Below are 14,994 nucleotides of genomic sequence, written 5' to 3'. Positions count from 1 at the left end.
TTAATATTATATTGTAAATTGGATTTATTTTAGGTGATTGAGAGGAAGGAATGGAATTCTAGTCACTTAATTTTAATTGTCACAATTGAAGTGATGAAGGTTGAGAGCATTTTATAATTATCAATTTAGATCCAACTCAATTCTAGATCTATCAAGCGCTTAGAGGGATCAAATTTCTTTTCATTCTAAAAGATGTTTTCATATTAAGAGATTTTACTCCTCTTGGTGCTTGGTAGATCCCGAGTTAGATGGATTTAGACTCATTTAATTTCCCTTTTAAATATGATATATTCCACATGAATACCATGAAGTTATTTGTATTTTAACTTAATTTTTGTTATTATTTTTATTATTAGATTTATTTTATTTTTTGTTTTATTTTTATTTACTTTCACTGATTCAAAATGTTTACAAGACCAAACATTACTAATCTCTTCCATACTAAGCTAGAAAAAGCCTCTAGACACAACATTGGCTATGAATATGAATCATTATTATTATTTAAATAAATATTAATTTATAGTTATTGTTATATATATTTCAGTGCAAATATTTTTATTTTTAATTATATGTTTATATGTTTAATTTTTAATTATATGTTTATGTTTGAAATATCTCATTAGGTTTATTTAATTTTTTAATGTTATGTATATTATAATATTTTTTCCTTGAAAAATTTGTTTGTTATTTTATTAATAAAAAGAAAATTACAATATAACAAATTATTAGTAATTTTATTAATAAAAAATACAATGTAACAAATTCAATTGAATTGAGTTATTTTTTTATTATTTTTTACATTTTATTACTTTTAACTTTTTATTGTTTTTGTAATTGAGTTAACATTATTGCACTAGATGCAGTATAGAACTTGTCAACATGTCAAGAAAAGTACATATAAAAAAATAAAAACAAAAACAAACATAGAAATAGAAAAAAAAAACATAAACAAAATCAAAACATAACAAAATTAGATGTTTGCTTAATATGTTTAAATTAAAACCATATAAATTTAAAATGTAAAATGTAAAGGAACATCAAATAATTCAGCTTAAGAATGATCATCTCGGACATTTTAATCTATAAAAGAAAATTTAATAAACAAGAATTAATAAATTGGATAAATATAAAATACAAAACCCTGCGAAAAAAATAATAATAATAGAATACCATCAGTTATAACCAAACCATAGGGTATAAATTTATAATATAAATTATGTTTATGATATATATATATATATATATGAAAGACTCATTAAACACTTTAAGAATAATTATAGTAAACTAAGCTAGATCTATCTGAACTCTTGATCTACCAAGTGTCGAGAGGGATCAAATCTCTTTGAGATATTTGATCCTTCTCGGCACTTGGTTGATCTGGAGTTAAGATGGACCTAGGTTGGTGTTTTATGAAATGTCAATACATCTCCCCCATACTAGGTTGTAGAGTACATCTTGACATATTGATATATACCAATATATATTCATCTTAATTCTATATCTACCAAGTATCTAGAATGATCAAACTATACTAGTTGAAGGTGGTGGCCAAAATAGTGTTTACCGAATTGTTGGCGACATGCTTGCTCCAGTTATTATTCATTGACTTCTACTTCCACCCACACCATTAGAGTCCTCCTTCTAGGCACATTATCCCCTAAGTTCAAAACAGAGCTTCAAGTTATCCTCTTTGTAGTGGAATGAAGGCTATGGGGGTCTAGTCCAAGAGGGCTTGGGCTTTCTGTCACAGTATTGTTGAAAGACTAGGCTCTATAAGGGAAAAATCCCACCTACATCTTGGAGCAACACGAAGATGGAAAAAAAGGGTGATCCAACTAGAAGTTAGATAGGAAAACACGGAAGATGCGGAGATTGCCATATTAATTCATTGTGACATTGAAACTTGTAATATGTGTGATTTCATGGGGGAATGGCCACACCACCCACTCTTTAATGTTGTGAGAGGTGGTGGCGTGGCGGGCCATCCACACTCCCACACCACCCCACCTTCCACCCCTTCCGTTAGCTCGTTTTCCTACACCCCATTGAGGTTATGTATATATAAATTTCATATCTCTAGATATAAAATTATTCTCATTGTTAACTTTATTAAAACATTCATAATGCATATAATTGCATATGTGCATAACATTTTCTTTAACATGTTATATATATATATATATATATATATATATATATATATATATATATATATATATATAGTTTTGAAATATCTTGGTTATGAACTATCATTCTTTTTCTGGGGTAAATTGTATTTCAGTCTAAACATTGGAATACATGATAATTATGAAAATCTTAGGTCATTCTTTCACTGGGAAGACCAAACCAAAGCCAAAAGTTAACTCTCCACAGAGAGGTATAAGATGATAGAGTACTAGGAGAACCAAAATTAAACATACAAAACCTAAAAAGTGGGTCTTTCTGGCCATGGAAGTGAATAGTAGGAACTAGAAACAAGTAAACCAAAGGCACAACAGAAAATTAAAAAGAAGGATCGAAATATGTGGGTACAACATGGATGGGATATTTGTTGTCACTTGGGATCCCAACAATGGGGAGTGGGACGCCAAGGTGTTGTTCTATGTGTTCCATCCTTTGATCTAGGTCTTTCATGTGGCGATGTAGATGGTCAATAAAGTGGAGGAGGTCAGTCCAACACTCATGCTTGTCTAGTAAGGTTCTACCAAGGAGGATGAAGCATAAAAAGTGATAGCTTGTTGACTTGAATGTAAAAATACACAAGATGTATTTTGTAATAATAATTTATTATACATAAAAATGTATAAGTGATGATTGTTACAATGAAGACCCACATATATATACCTAAGCAGGTGTCCTTTCATGACTGGGCATGTCTTTTAGACATGCCTTTTCACTTAAATTAATGACTATTTAACATAATCAATATTTGATTATTTAATATTTACATTTATTTTATTTATTTACTTGTTATGAATTATATTCATAACATAGCCCCTTTCTTCAGAAGCTTTATCCTCAAAGCTTTAATGTTGTTGGTTTTCTTCACTTAGTGTCTGTCACTCGATGTATATAATCTGGCAAGTGTCTCGTCATATAGAATCTATAATATTCCCTTAGATTTTTTTTTCTTCAATTTTTTTTTTATAACTCTATTTAAAAAAAAATTAACTCTTTATTATTATTATCATTATTATTATTATTTTAATAATAATAAGGGTGTTTTTATAACACTTTATGACTTGTAAGTTATGTTAATAGATATAACACACACCGAAGTCATGAGATAGGAAAAGACGGCGAAACGAAATGAAACAATATCATGGTTATTCGGTGAATAACACTAGGGAAACAAGGGACATGTCTGTGGCCATCATGACACAATGTTCCTTGTCATAATGATAATGACAAGGTATCTTCTTATCGGGATGGAGAAAAGAAACTGACAAACGGTCAATACAAGGGAAATACGTCAGGTGGATGGTAGGAATCGAATGGAGCTGACTGAAATCATGGTAGCGGAAATGGGCATTGGTAAAAAAAAAATGACCAGAGTTAGTGGCGGAATTGATGACAGGAAGCGGGGGTTTTTCCATAGTTCGTCTAGCGTTTTCATCCACAGTTGCATGAAGACTATCAACTACTTCTTCCTTTGTGCGACTACTAATTTGGCCACATCGAAAATCCGATTCTCGGTTGGCTTGGCACTTATCTTGTACGTAACGAAAAACAATAGTATTTTCTGGAAATGTGAATGTTGTTAGATAATCTTCACTCTCATCGTATCCACTTTCATCCATTCTGAAATGATGAACGTTCTCTCCACGCCATTCATCATATAATTCACGTATATCAATATTATCTTATGAACTCTCCCTACAAAGTTGGTGCTGGACATTGTTGGACATATATAGGCACCTTATTAAACCTCACAGTGGACACCAAATGGTGATTTTCAATTCTATGTGTTTGATTTGTTATAGTGATTATTAAGGTTTGTAGAGCAGTAGGGATAATACCTCCATTTACCTCGGCTTCTACTTCCACAGATCGCATAACATCGAGAACCGGTTCTCTGAGATACTCTTATGGGCATTTGTGTACCTGTTTCGATTTTCTCCTTCCATGGTTTCCAAATGAACTAATTCAAATTTCCAAGGATTTTCCGCACTCTCGAATCTGGTTTTACCCTTTTGTGGATAAAAATCATCGTATTTGATATCTTTAATATCATCACTTGCGTCATCTCCAGGATTTTGAAATTTCTGAAGCTCGTCAAACGTTGGCTGGATAATTTAGGAACTGATAGATTTTATGGACACAATTTTGAAAACATATCCATCTTTAAACATCATACCCTTGTAGGTTTTAACCCTGTACAGAAATTACCTGCATACGAATTCTTAAACAAATAAAATAAACAATGCGAGAGCATAACCCATAAAACACATATGCACAGAGATTTTTTCCCTGGATCCCAAAACTGGGACTACCAGCTTGATTTTTCATTATGTTCCTTTCAATGTTACAATACATATTTATACATGCCGAAGCATCCAATACCATGGACCGAAAACCATCGCGTCCAAAAAACATGTGCGAAAATCATGCACAAAACCATAGGTGGGTCCGCCCAACCTAACATATGGTCCAAAACCAAAATTTTCTTCTCAGAGCTCACAGATTTTGTCAATGCATCTGCAGTATTCTTCAAAGTGTCCACCTTTACCAGCAACACCTTTCTGTCTTCTATCATATCCCTCACAAAGTGATACTGAACATCAATGTGCTTTGTCTTTGAATGATAAGCAGGGTTCTTTGCCAAGAAAATTGCACTTTGGCTGTCACAGTCTATTCTTATAGCTCCCTGTACTAACCCCATACTTGAACACAATCTCTGCAACCAAACTGCTTCCTTGCTTGCATGAGTGGCTGCCATGTATTCTACCTCTGTAGTTGATAGTGCCACTACAGATTGTTTCTTACTCATCCAACTGACTGCACCTCCAAATAGGTTAAACACATACCCACTTGTAGATCTTCTCTGATCCAGATCTCCAGCCCAGTCTGCATCAACAAAGCCATGAATATCCAACACTTTGTCCAATCCTGGTCTTCCTTGGTAGCACAAACCATAATCACTAGTGCCACGCAAATACCTGAAAACCCGCTTCACTGTTGTCCAGTGCTCCTTCCCAGGTTTTGACATAAACCTGCTCAATACTCCCACTGCATGTGCAATGTCTGGTCTAGTACAGACCATTGCATACATCAGGCTACCCACTGCACTTGCATATGGAACACGGGACATGTGCTCTTCCTCTTCTTGTGTCTTGGGACACTATTCAGCAGATAACCTCACACCTACAGGAATAGGAACCTTCACTGGTTTACTATCCTACATATTAAACCTCTGGAGTATTGTCTCGACATACTTCCTCTGGTTTAACCAGAGCTTCCTCTTTGATCGATCTCTTTTAATTTCCATGCCCAAAATATAGTTTGCAGCACCAAGATCTTTCATGTCGAATTTGGAGGACAATTGGGTCTTCAAATCTTGGATAATTTCTTTGTAATTTCCAACCAGCAACATATCATCCACATACAAGACCAGATAAATAATACGGTTACCAATTAATTTAAAATACACACAATGATCTGCTTTGCTTCTGGTGAAGCCAAGTCCCTGTATAAATGTATCAAATTTCTGATACCACATCCTTGGTGACTGTTTTAACCCATACAGAGACTTCTTTAACTTGCATACCAGTTCTTTCTTACCCTTCACCGCAAAGCCTTCAGGTTGCTTCATGTAGATTTCCTCTTCCAAATCCCCATGAAGAAATGCCGTCTTCACATCCATCTGTTCTACCTCAAAATCAAAAGCAGCAGCAACAGATAAAAGTAATCTAATAGAAGTTACCTTGGCAACAGGAGAAAAAATATCACCAAAATCAATTCCCGGCACCTAGGAATAACCTTTTGCTACCAACCGAGCTTTGTATTTCTCCACCTTTCCTTCCGCATTTGTCTTCTTCTTGAACACCCATTTGCTGCCAATGGGTTTCCTTCCAGCCGGCAACTCCACCAGATCCCAAGCCTCATTTTTGTGCAAAGATGCCATTTCATCGACCATGGCCTCTTTCCAGAGTTTTCCATCCTCTGAATCCACTGCTTCCTTCACAGTTCTGGGATCATTATCAGTAACAGACAAAGCAAAATTTGAACTGAAAGCAGATGGACTATACCTTTCTGGCTTCCTTCTTTCTCGAACTGATCTTCTCACAGCCGGAGTTTGTGGCTCTTCATCTTCTGATTCCTCCTCTGCTGCAGAGTCTGATTCTTCCTCCTTTGGCTCAAACTCTATCTTCTCAGGTTCCTTTGGTTGGACTTCATGTTGAATAACATCTTTTACCTCTCTGAACAACACATCTCGGTTGTACACAACCTTCCGTGTGATTGGGTTCCAAAGCTTATAACCCTTTAAACCATCCTTATACCCAATAAAGATGCACTTTTCAGATTTACTATCCAACTTGGTTCGTTTCTCCTTTGGAACATGTACATATGCATCACATCCAAATACCCTTAGATGTGAAAGAGAGGGTTTCTTACCAGTCCATACTTCTTGTGGAGTCTTATCCTCCAACGATGATGAAGGTGATCTGTTGATCAGGTAACATGCAGTATCCACCGCCTCTGCCCAGAATTCTTGTCCTAACCCAGCACCACTGGGCATGCTTCTTGCCCTTTCCATCAACGTCTTGTTCATTCTTTCTGCGACTCCATTTTGCTGAGGTGTATATGGAGTAGTCTTATGCCGTGCTATACCACACTTCTTACAAAATTCTTCAAATTCCTTGCTGCAAAATTCTCCACCATTATCTGTCCTCAGCACCTTTATCTTCTTCTCTGTCTGATTTTCCACCAGAGCCTTAAATTCTTTAAACCTGTCAAAGACTTCAGATTTCTTCTTAAGAAAATATATCCATGTATTCCTTGAGAAGTCATCTATGAATGATACATAGTACACAGACTTACCCAGTGATGGAACCTTCACAGGTCCAAACACATCACTGTGCACAAGCTCTAATATCTGTTTCGTCCTCTTACCACCAGAGGGGAAACTCACCCGATTTTGCTTCCCATACACACAATTTTCACAGAAATCAAAATCCAGAGAGCTATCATTCATACCTTCTACCATACCTTTACCATGAAGTATTCGAAGGCCCTTATCTCCAATATGTCCAAGCCTTTGATGCCACAACATGGTCTTCTCTCCAGAGACCACTAGATTTTCTACTCCATTTTCAGGAACCATAGAACTATTGCACCCATCAACAACAGTGCTACCTTGCAGCTTGTACAGAGTTCCAATCCGAACTCCCCGCATCAATATCAGTGCTCCTCGAACCATCTTGCAGGTATCTTTCTCAAACACCGTCTTTACAACTGCATCATCCAACTTGCTTACAGAAATCAGATTTTTGGCCAATGCAGGAATATGTAGAACACCCGGAAGTGTTCTAACCCTTCCACCTTGCAACTTCAACTTTACTTTTCCCCGACCAATGATTCTAGCCTTCCTATCATCTCCTAAGAAGACATCACCACCATCGTATTTCTCATACTCGCAGAACCACTCTCTATGGGGAGTGAAGTGAAAGGATGCACCTGAGTCAATCAACCATGCCTCATGATCTACATGTGTACTTGAAGAAGCCAAGTACACATCCCCACCTTCATCTGAGGTGGTTTTCGCCTCTGCAGAAGGAGCATCATCAGATCCCTTTCCTTTATCAGGAGCTTTAGAATTACAATCCCTTCTGGAGTGCCCTTCCTTTCCGCATTTCCAGCACACCACCTTTGTAGGTTTTCCTGGAGATTTAGATCTCCCTCTAGATTTAGATCTCCCACTCAATGACTTATTTTTGTTTCTGTTCTGGGACCGTCCTCGTACAGACAAGGCATCACCATTCTGGTTGTCCATATTTTTCCGTCTCATCTCCTCCGTCAGCAAGGCTGAGACTATTTCATCAAACTGCAAAGCAGTTGCATTGCTACCTATTGCAATAACCAGACTATCCCACAAATCTGGTAGAGAACACAACAGACTGATGCACATATCTTCATCTGAAATTTTAATATCAACAGATAATAACTGACTTACCACAGTATTAAACGCATTCAGATGCTTTGTCACCGAGTCTCCATCTTTCATCCTCAGGTTATACAACTTTTTCCGCAGGAATAGTTTATTCACCAGAGACTTAGATTGGTACAAAGTCCCTAACTTGACCCACAAAGCCTTTGCCGTAAATTCCCCTGATACATTCAGCAATACTGAATCTGAGACACACAATCGTATTGTGCTCTTTGCCTTCTGATCCAACTTCTTCCATTCTTCATCGGTCACTCCCGATGGTTTAGTACCCGGATCTACCGCGATCCACTGATCTTTATCCACCAACAGATCCTCCATCTTGAGTTTCCACAACTCAAAATTCTGACCATTGAACTTCTCAATCTCTATCTTTCCACTGCTCGCCATCTTCTTTCACCACCAGAATCGATCTCGCAGATCTCCCACTGAACAGGGTCTACCACAGGCCCGAGCGAAACCCCTCAGCAACAAAAGCGTCCCCTTGAAGCCAAAACAGCTCCGATACCAAATGTAGGTTTTAACCCTGTACATAAATTACCTGCATACGAATTCTTAAACAAATAAAATAAACAATGCGAGAGCATAACCCATAAAACATATGCACAGAGATTTTTTCCCTAGATCCCAAAACCGGGACTACCAGCTTGATTTTTCATTATGTTCCTTTCAATGTTACAATACATATTTATACATGCCGAAGCATCCAATACCATGGACCGAAAACCATCGCGTCCAATACCATGGACCGAAAACCATCGTGTCCAAAAAACATGTGCAAAAATCATGCAAAAAACCATAGGTGGGTCCGCCCAACCTAACATATGGTCCAAAACCAAAATTTTCCGGGGCGCTGCCCCAGACCCCATAAAGTGGGGTTATGGGTGCCCTTCAAACCCCCTATTAACTACGTGGAAAGAATATAACACACCCAACAACCCTCAATTGTCTCAAACACCTCTCCTGTGACTGGATCTCGTTTGTGTTCAATTGGGATACACATTTCCTTCACTTCATGCGGAGGAACAAAACCCTTCTTTTTCCCAGTATTCTTGTCTCCCAACTTGCAGCCATTCATATGTGCAATAACTTGGGCAGTGCAATTGATATTATAAAATTTTACAAAACCATAACCTTTGCTTGAAATTTTCACATTGTCCCTTATGACTTTGGCTTATTCTACCAAAAGAAGAGAATATCTTAATCAATTGTTCCTCTTCCATGGTAAGAGGTATATATCCCACATATACAATTGAGTGATCGATTTCTTTACTATGATTATGTTCAAAACGAGGTCCTAAACCCATATGGGAAATGTAAGGACTGTCAAAACTAGATTCCAGACCCACATGTGAAAAGTTGGAGTTGTATCCATGGTTCTATTGACAATCTACATGTGAAGTATTGGCATTGCATATACACATTCATTACATGGGCATGTTGCCATGTCCCTTGTCTTTTGACTAGGTGGGACAACAACATCCCGCAAACCCCCTTTTTCCTCGGAAAAATAATCCATCAAATGTTGATGATGATTGTTATTATTATTATTATTATTTATACTAAAATTGATTAATAATTTATAATAATTATTTGTATTTTGTTTTTATATTTCTTGAAATATTTTTTTCTAAGCTGTATTAAAACTCTCAAACAAAAACTTATAAACAACAACTTATATGTATCTCTTATATATATGTATATCATTTTTCTTTTACTTGTGTTACAAGTATTTTAATTTAATTTTTTAAGGTTATATAGATATATATATATATATATATTAGAAAATGAGTTGATTGTAAGTATTAAGTTTTTATATGGTTATTAATTAAATTTAGGCATGAATTTTGAGATATCATACGGTTATGTCTATATTTTGTGATTATTTAAATTTCTTTTAATGTGATGTGATTTTTATTTTTATTTTTTTAATGGTTTATAATTTATAAATAAAAACAAAATTTCAATATAAAAAATTGAATTGAGTCGAATTATCATTTTTATTATTTCTTGGTTTAGTAGGCACTGTTAGCGCTTGAGATTTCACCTCAGGCTGAGAAAGGTAAACCTCAAGGCAACATCAAACCATTCAGCCTCGTAGCTAGCCCTACGGGGCAGGAGAAGGCTCTCTCCGGTCCATCTCGGTAAATCTTCAATTGATGAGATGACCAAACGGGTAACACTGATATTAGGCTAGTAAACTGATTAGAAAGATTGATTTGGGGTTTTTAATTAAATAACGGGGTTTTTCTGGGCTGCATGGGCAAAATCACAGCTTGAAACAGAGAAATATAGTGAACAACACAGGTTATCGACTGAGGCAAGGTAGGCAAGAAATTTAGCATCAAATCTAGATTTTAAATGGGATGGCAAGACTGGTGAGGAGCTGACAAGGGCATAGGAGATGAATCCTTGTCAAACAGAGGAAAACATTAAACATGAACAAACTTATAGGCAGAGCATGGCAGGCATGAATTCTTACTTTAACACTTCATTTGTTTAATGTGCAGAAGTAAAAGAAAGGAAATGAATCACATAACAAGCTTACAAGAACATTGAGAAACACACCATCAACACATGAGTCCACAAGAATCCCAAAGAGGACTGCAAAACCCTGGTCTTCCTTAGCCAAAAATTGCAAAGATACAGTGAAAATATACAATGATAGCTTCTCCCTCAAGAGTCCAACCTTCCAACCTCTGAAAATGACTAAGAAAATACATAATATAGGCAAGCTAACACCTTTCCTTGCCTCTAGGGGTCGAGCTCATCCTTCTAGGAGCTGTTTCAACTAATTCTAAACTGAGCACTAAAATCTAGGTAGTCAAAACAACTTGCCTCTATAAGCTAGGAAACCAATTCATTCATTTAATATTTACCCTTTACATGAATGAATCTTCTAGAAGTGTTAAACAAGAGTAAAAGTATCTTAGAGTTACAAAAATTACATCAAAGATAATCATCTTCCACCCCAAAAAGTCAAACTGGGTCAAAACTGCGTTTTCTGGGCTGTACAATGCAATCTGGCAAAAACTGCCTGACAGGTCGCGCCCCCCTGCCTGACGGGTCGCGCCCCTTTGGAGCTCTGTTTGGGGTACTTGCAGGTGTCAGAATTGGGTGCAGGATAGCTCGTTGGAAAGGTCTGTGAGTCTACTTTCCAACCCAACTGGAATTTTTGGATTTGGAGGTCATTTTCCCTGTCAAAACTTAACTCTCCCAAGACTGGTTTCTGCAACTCAAAAAATGGACAGAAAGTCAAATTTTGCATGTATTTTGACCTTTTGGAGGCCCAAAACTCCATAAAAACTCAAGTCCATCCATAGGCATATGTAACTTTGCATGAAAAATCTAGAAATGCTGAGTTTTTGCAAAAAGGAGCTGCCATGACAAAGGGTCTCACGGGGGGTGAGACCCGTTAAAGAGCCAAAACCTGTAAATTACCAAAAAATGCCAAAATTACCCAAAATTCTCGAAATTTTTTGGGATTTGAGCTGTGGCTAGGCTATTGAGTGCCATGATCTTTGAGTGAAGCCTCAGCCAAGATACGGAGTGGATTGGTCTTCTTCTTCCCTTTTAGGGCCTTGGACAACCGCCTTTGAAACATCTTCATTTTGGCCTTGCACACATGCATTCTTGCCCAGTAATGGTTTTTCATGTTCCTCAGCAACTTTTTATCTTGGTTGGCCTTAGCCAAGAGCCTCTCCAAGTGTGCGTTCTCCTGGATGAGCATGGACTCTCGGTCAGCGGGCAATGGATCACCGGGTCTTCTTCGGTTCAAGACTCGGTCACTACAAATCCTCCATAACTCATCAAGTGCCTGCTCATCTTCCAACTGTGTGTTGCACTACTCAAGGTAGGTGATGGTCCATTGTGCACCCTCTAGTCTCCTCTGTACCTCAACCTCTGACACTGATGCTTGGTCATCATTCTGCTCATATGTTTCGGTTTTCTGACATGTTTGAGGAGCAGAGTGGACAAAATGTACTGCTGTTTCTGCTTGTAAAAGTGCTGAACTCTATGCTGTTTCAAGGGGACAATGACATGAGGGAAATGTTAGGGGAGGGACCTCTTGCACAAGGAATTGGGAATATATGAATAACAGGGAATTTAGGGAATACATTGCAAACAAATATTTGCATATATACAGGCATACATGTACATAACAAGGATATAGGGAATCATTTACAAAATCACTGCATATAGGAATACATGTATAAACAGTGAACATAAGGGAATACATGTATGTAACAAGGGGACATTTGGAAACTTATTTACAAAACCTTTCACATATTCGCCAAGAAATTTTTATGTTTATAGCATGCATATGGTGAAGCAAGAGTAGGGTTTGAGTTTTTGATGCTTTGGGAGGGGGAAAGGGTTTGCAATTATTTACAACATAGCATGGGGAAAATAGATATGAATGCAAATATGAGTAAAAAGGGAAGGAGGGAAACAATTTACCAAGGGGAATACCTTGAAACAACACAAACCCTAGCACATTTACACATTAACAATGCAGCCATATAGTGTCTTGTCACTTGCATGATTTGAGGTTAAAACACAAGCATGAGGGCTTACATTCATAACCAACCACCAAAATGATGTGTAGAGAGCCTACCTTGAACAAATTTAACAACTTGTGGTTCCTTGGCAACTCACTGGCAAAGTTCTGTGGAGAAATCCCCAACGGGTCGCGCGCCCCTGACGGGTCGCGCCCCTCCCTGCTGCCCGAAATCGCTCTGTCTTTGCTCCTTTCTCTCAATCACTCTCTCAAACCTCTCTTGCAAGCGTTAGGATGCACAATGAGAGTGAAAGGAGGGAATTTGGGCTTTTATAAGTTTCATTTAAAAAAATTTCATTCATAAACCCACTTTCTAAAGTTTATCTTTGACACTTTTATAACACTGACTTTTGGTTTCCTTTATCCTGAATTTGACTCATTGAGTGCTTTGACTTAATTCTTTTTGCAGGTAGATCATCTGAGGGACCTTGGCAAGGGGACCAGGGTTGCACTTTGTCCGCTGAAGACTTTTGAAATTTCATCACTTATTTACAAAGAACTAAGAAAATGACCTTGGCTTTAAAAACAGAGTTTTTAAATCCAAGGTGAAAATTCACTTGTACAAGATAAAAATATCGAAGAAACACATTTACAATCCTCCCTCTGGCTTGCTGAGTACTCATGGATTTTCAAAAACATGACCTTGCAGAGATAAATGACCAAAACCCTAGACCTAGGACTTTGACCTCAAGACAAAACAAGACAATCTTGAAAAAGCTTAATGACTGATATGACCTGATCCAACAAAGCCAAGAGGGGTATAAATAGACCAGCTCCTCCATCAGGGTTATGGCATGCCTAACGGGATGCAAAATTTGACACTGATGAGACACCTACGAATGCAAATGCAAAGAGCTTTGATCGCTGATGGAGGGCTTTCAAGACCGACACTAACATTGGCTCCAATGGGGATGGTAGCTCCTTGGATGTACCAAGAACCTTAGACCTCTGGGAGAGCAGACCAGTGCTTTATTCATTGGGCAATGGAGTCAACTTATTAACATGTGACCAAATTTAAAACAACTTTATTTGACTTGGACAATCGACTGAAATTCTAGACTAACTTTGACACTAACTCACTTACTTTATGCAGAAAATGAATTGACATGAAACAACTTGTAAAACTCACACCAACTAATCACCATTTTCAGAATTATAGCCTTCATCGCGGGCCCCAAACTGAAGATGAGAGATCAGTTTCACACTTGCTGCAGAATGAAAATAAAATGGTAATTACAATGAGAGTGATTAGAGCAGAAAATGCTCAAGCATGATACCTTTTGAGCAGCCGGCCATTCACCGACCCACCGAGACATTCATCACCGTTCATTTCTTTGAGAAGAAAAGCATTTGGACCACAGTATGCTGCAATTTTGTAAGGACCCTTCCATAAGTTATCGAATTTTCCATGCTTCCCTTTATCTTCATTGCGGGCATCCCACCACAACACAACATCATCAATCTGAAACTCATCTGCTTTGGCCTTTTTGTCATAGATTTTCTTTATGCGCTCCTGCAACTTAAGGGAATTCTGGTGAACCTCTTCTCGTGTCTGCTGTAAATGAATCATTTCACTGATCCGTCGTTGCATAGGATCCTCCTCACCACTAGCTTCTTGAAACAACTTGGCTACTGGAACACTAAGTGAAGTAGGAAACACTGCATCTATTCCATAAACAAGTTCAAAAGGTGACATGCCAATTGACTTCTTTTGACTTACCCGATCAGCCCATAATGCATTTATTAACTTCTTGTGCCAGCTCTTCTTATTTATTTCCAGCAATTTCTTTATGATGTTCACTAGAGATTTATTCGAAGATTCGGCCAACCCATTACCTTGCGGATGGTAGGCGGTTGAATGCCCCAAGCTGATGTTATATTTATAGCAAAAATCAACCAACTTCTTCGATTTGAATGCTGCTGCGTTATCTGTAATTAACTTATGTGGACAGCCGAAACGTGACAAGATATTATTTTCAAGAAAGGAGATAATTACCGAATCCGTGGCTTGCCGGGTAGGAATGGCTTCTATCCACTTTGTGAAGTAATCTGTGGCGGTCAAGATCCATCGATGCTGCCCGGAAGATGCTGGGTGGATTTCGCCAATAAAATCCAAGCCCCACTGCTAAAATGGTGCGCTGATTTCAACCGGCTTGAGAGGCAATGGCTGTAATTTCTGTTTTCCTTGAAAAATTTGACATTCATGACAGCTCTTTACCGCTTTATACACATCAGAAAATAAAGAAGGCCAATAGAAACCAGCTCTCAA

Source organism: Pinus tabuliformis, chromosome 1_2, assembly GCF_031772625.1.
Source record: "Pinus tabuliformis cultivar Carrire ecotype Pingquan chromosome 1_2, CPIR1, whole genome shotgun sequence".
In the NCBI taxonomy this organism is placed as follows: domain Eukaryota; kingdom Viridiplantae; phylum Streptophyta; class Pinopsida; order Pinales; family Pinaceae; genus Pinus; species Pinus tabuliformis.
Note: the sequence above shows the minus strand (reverse complement) of the source record.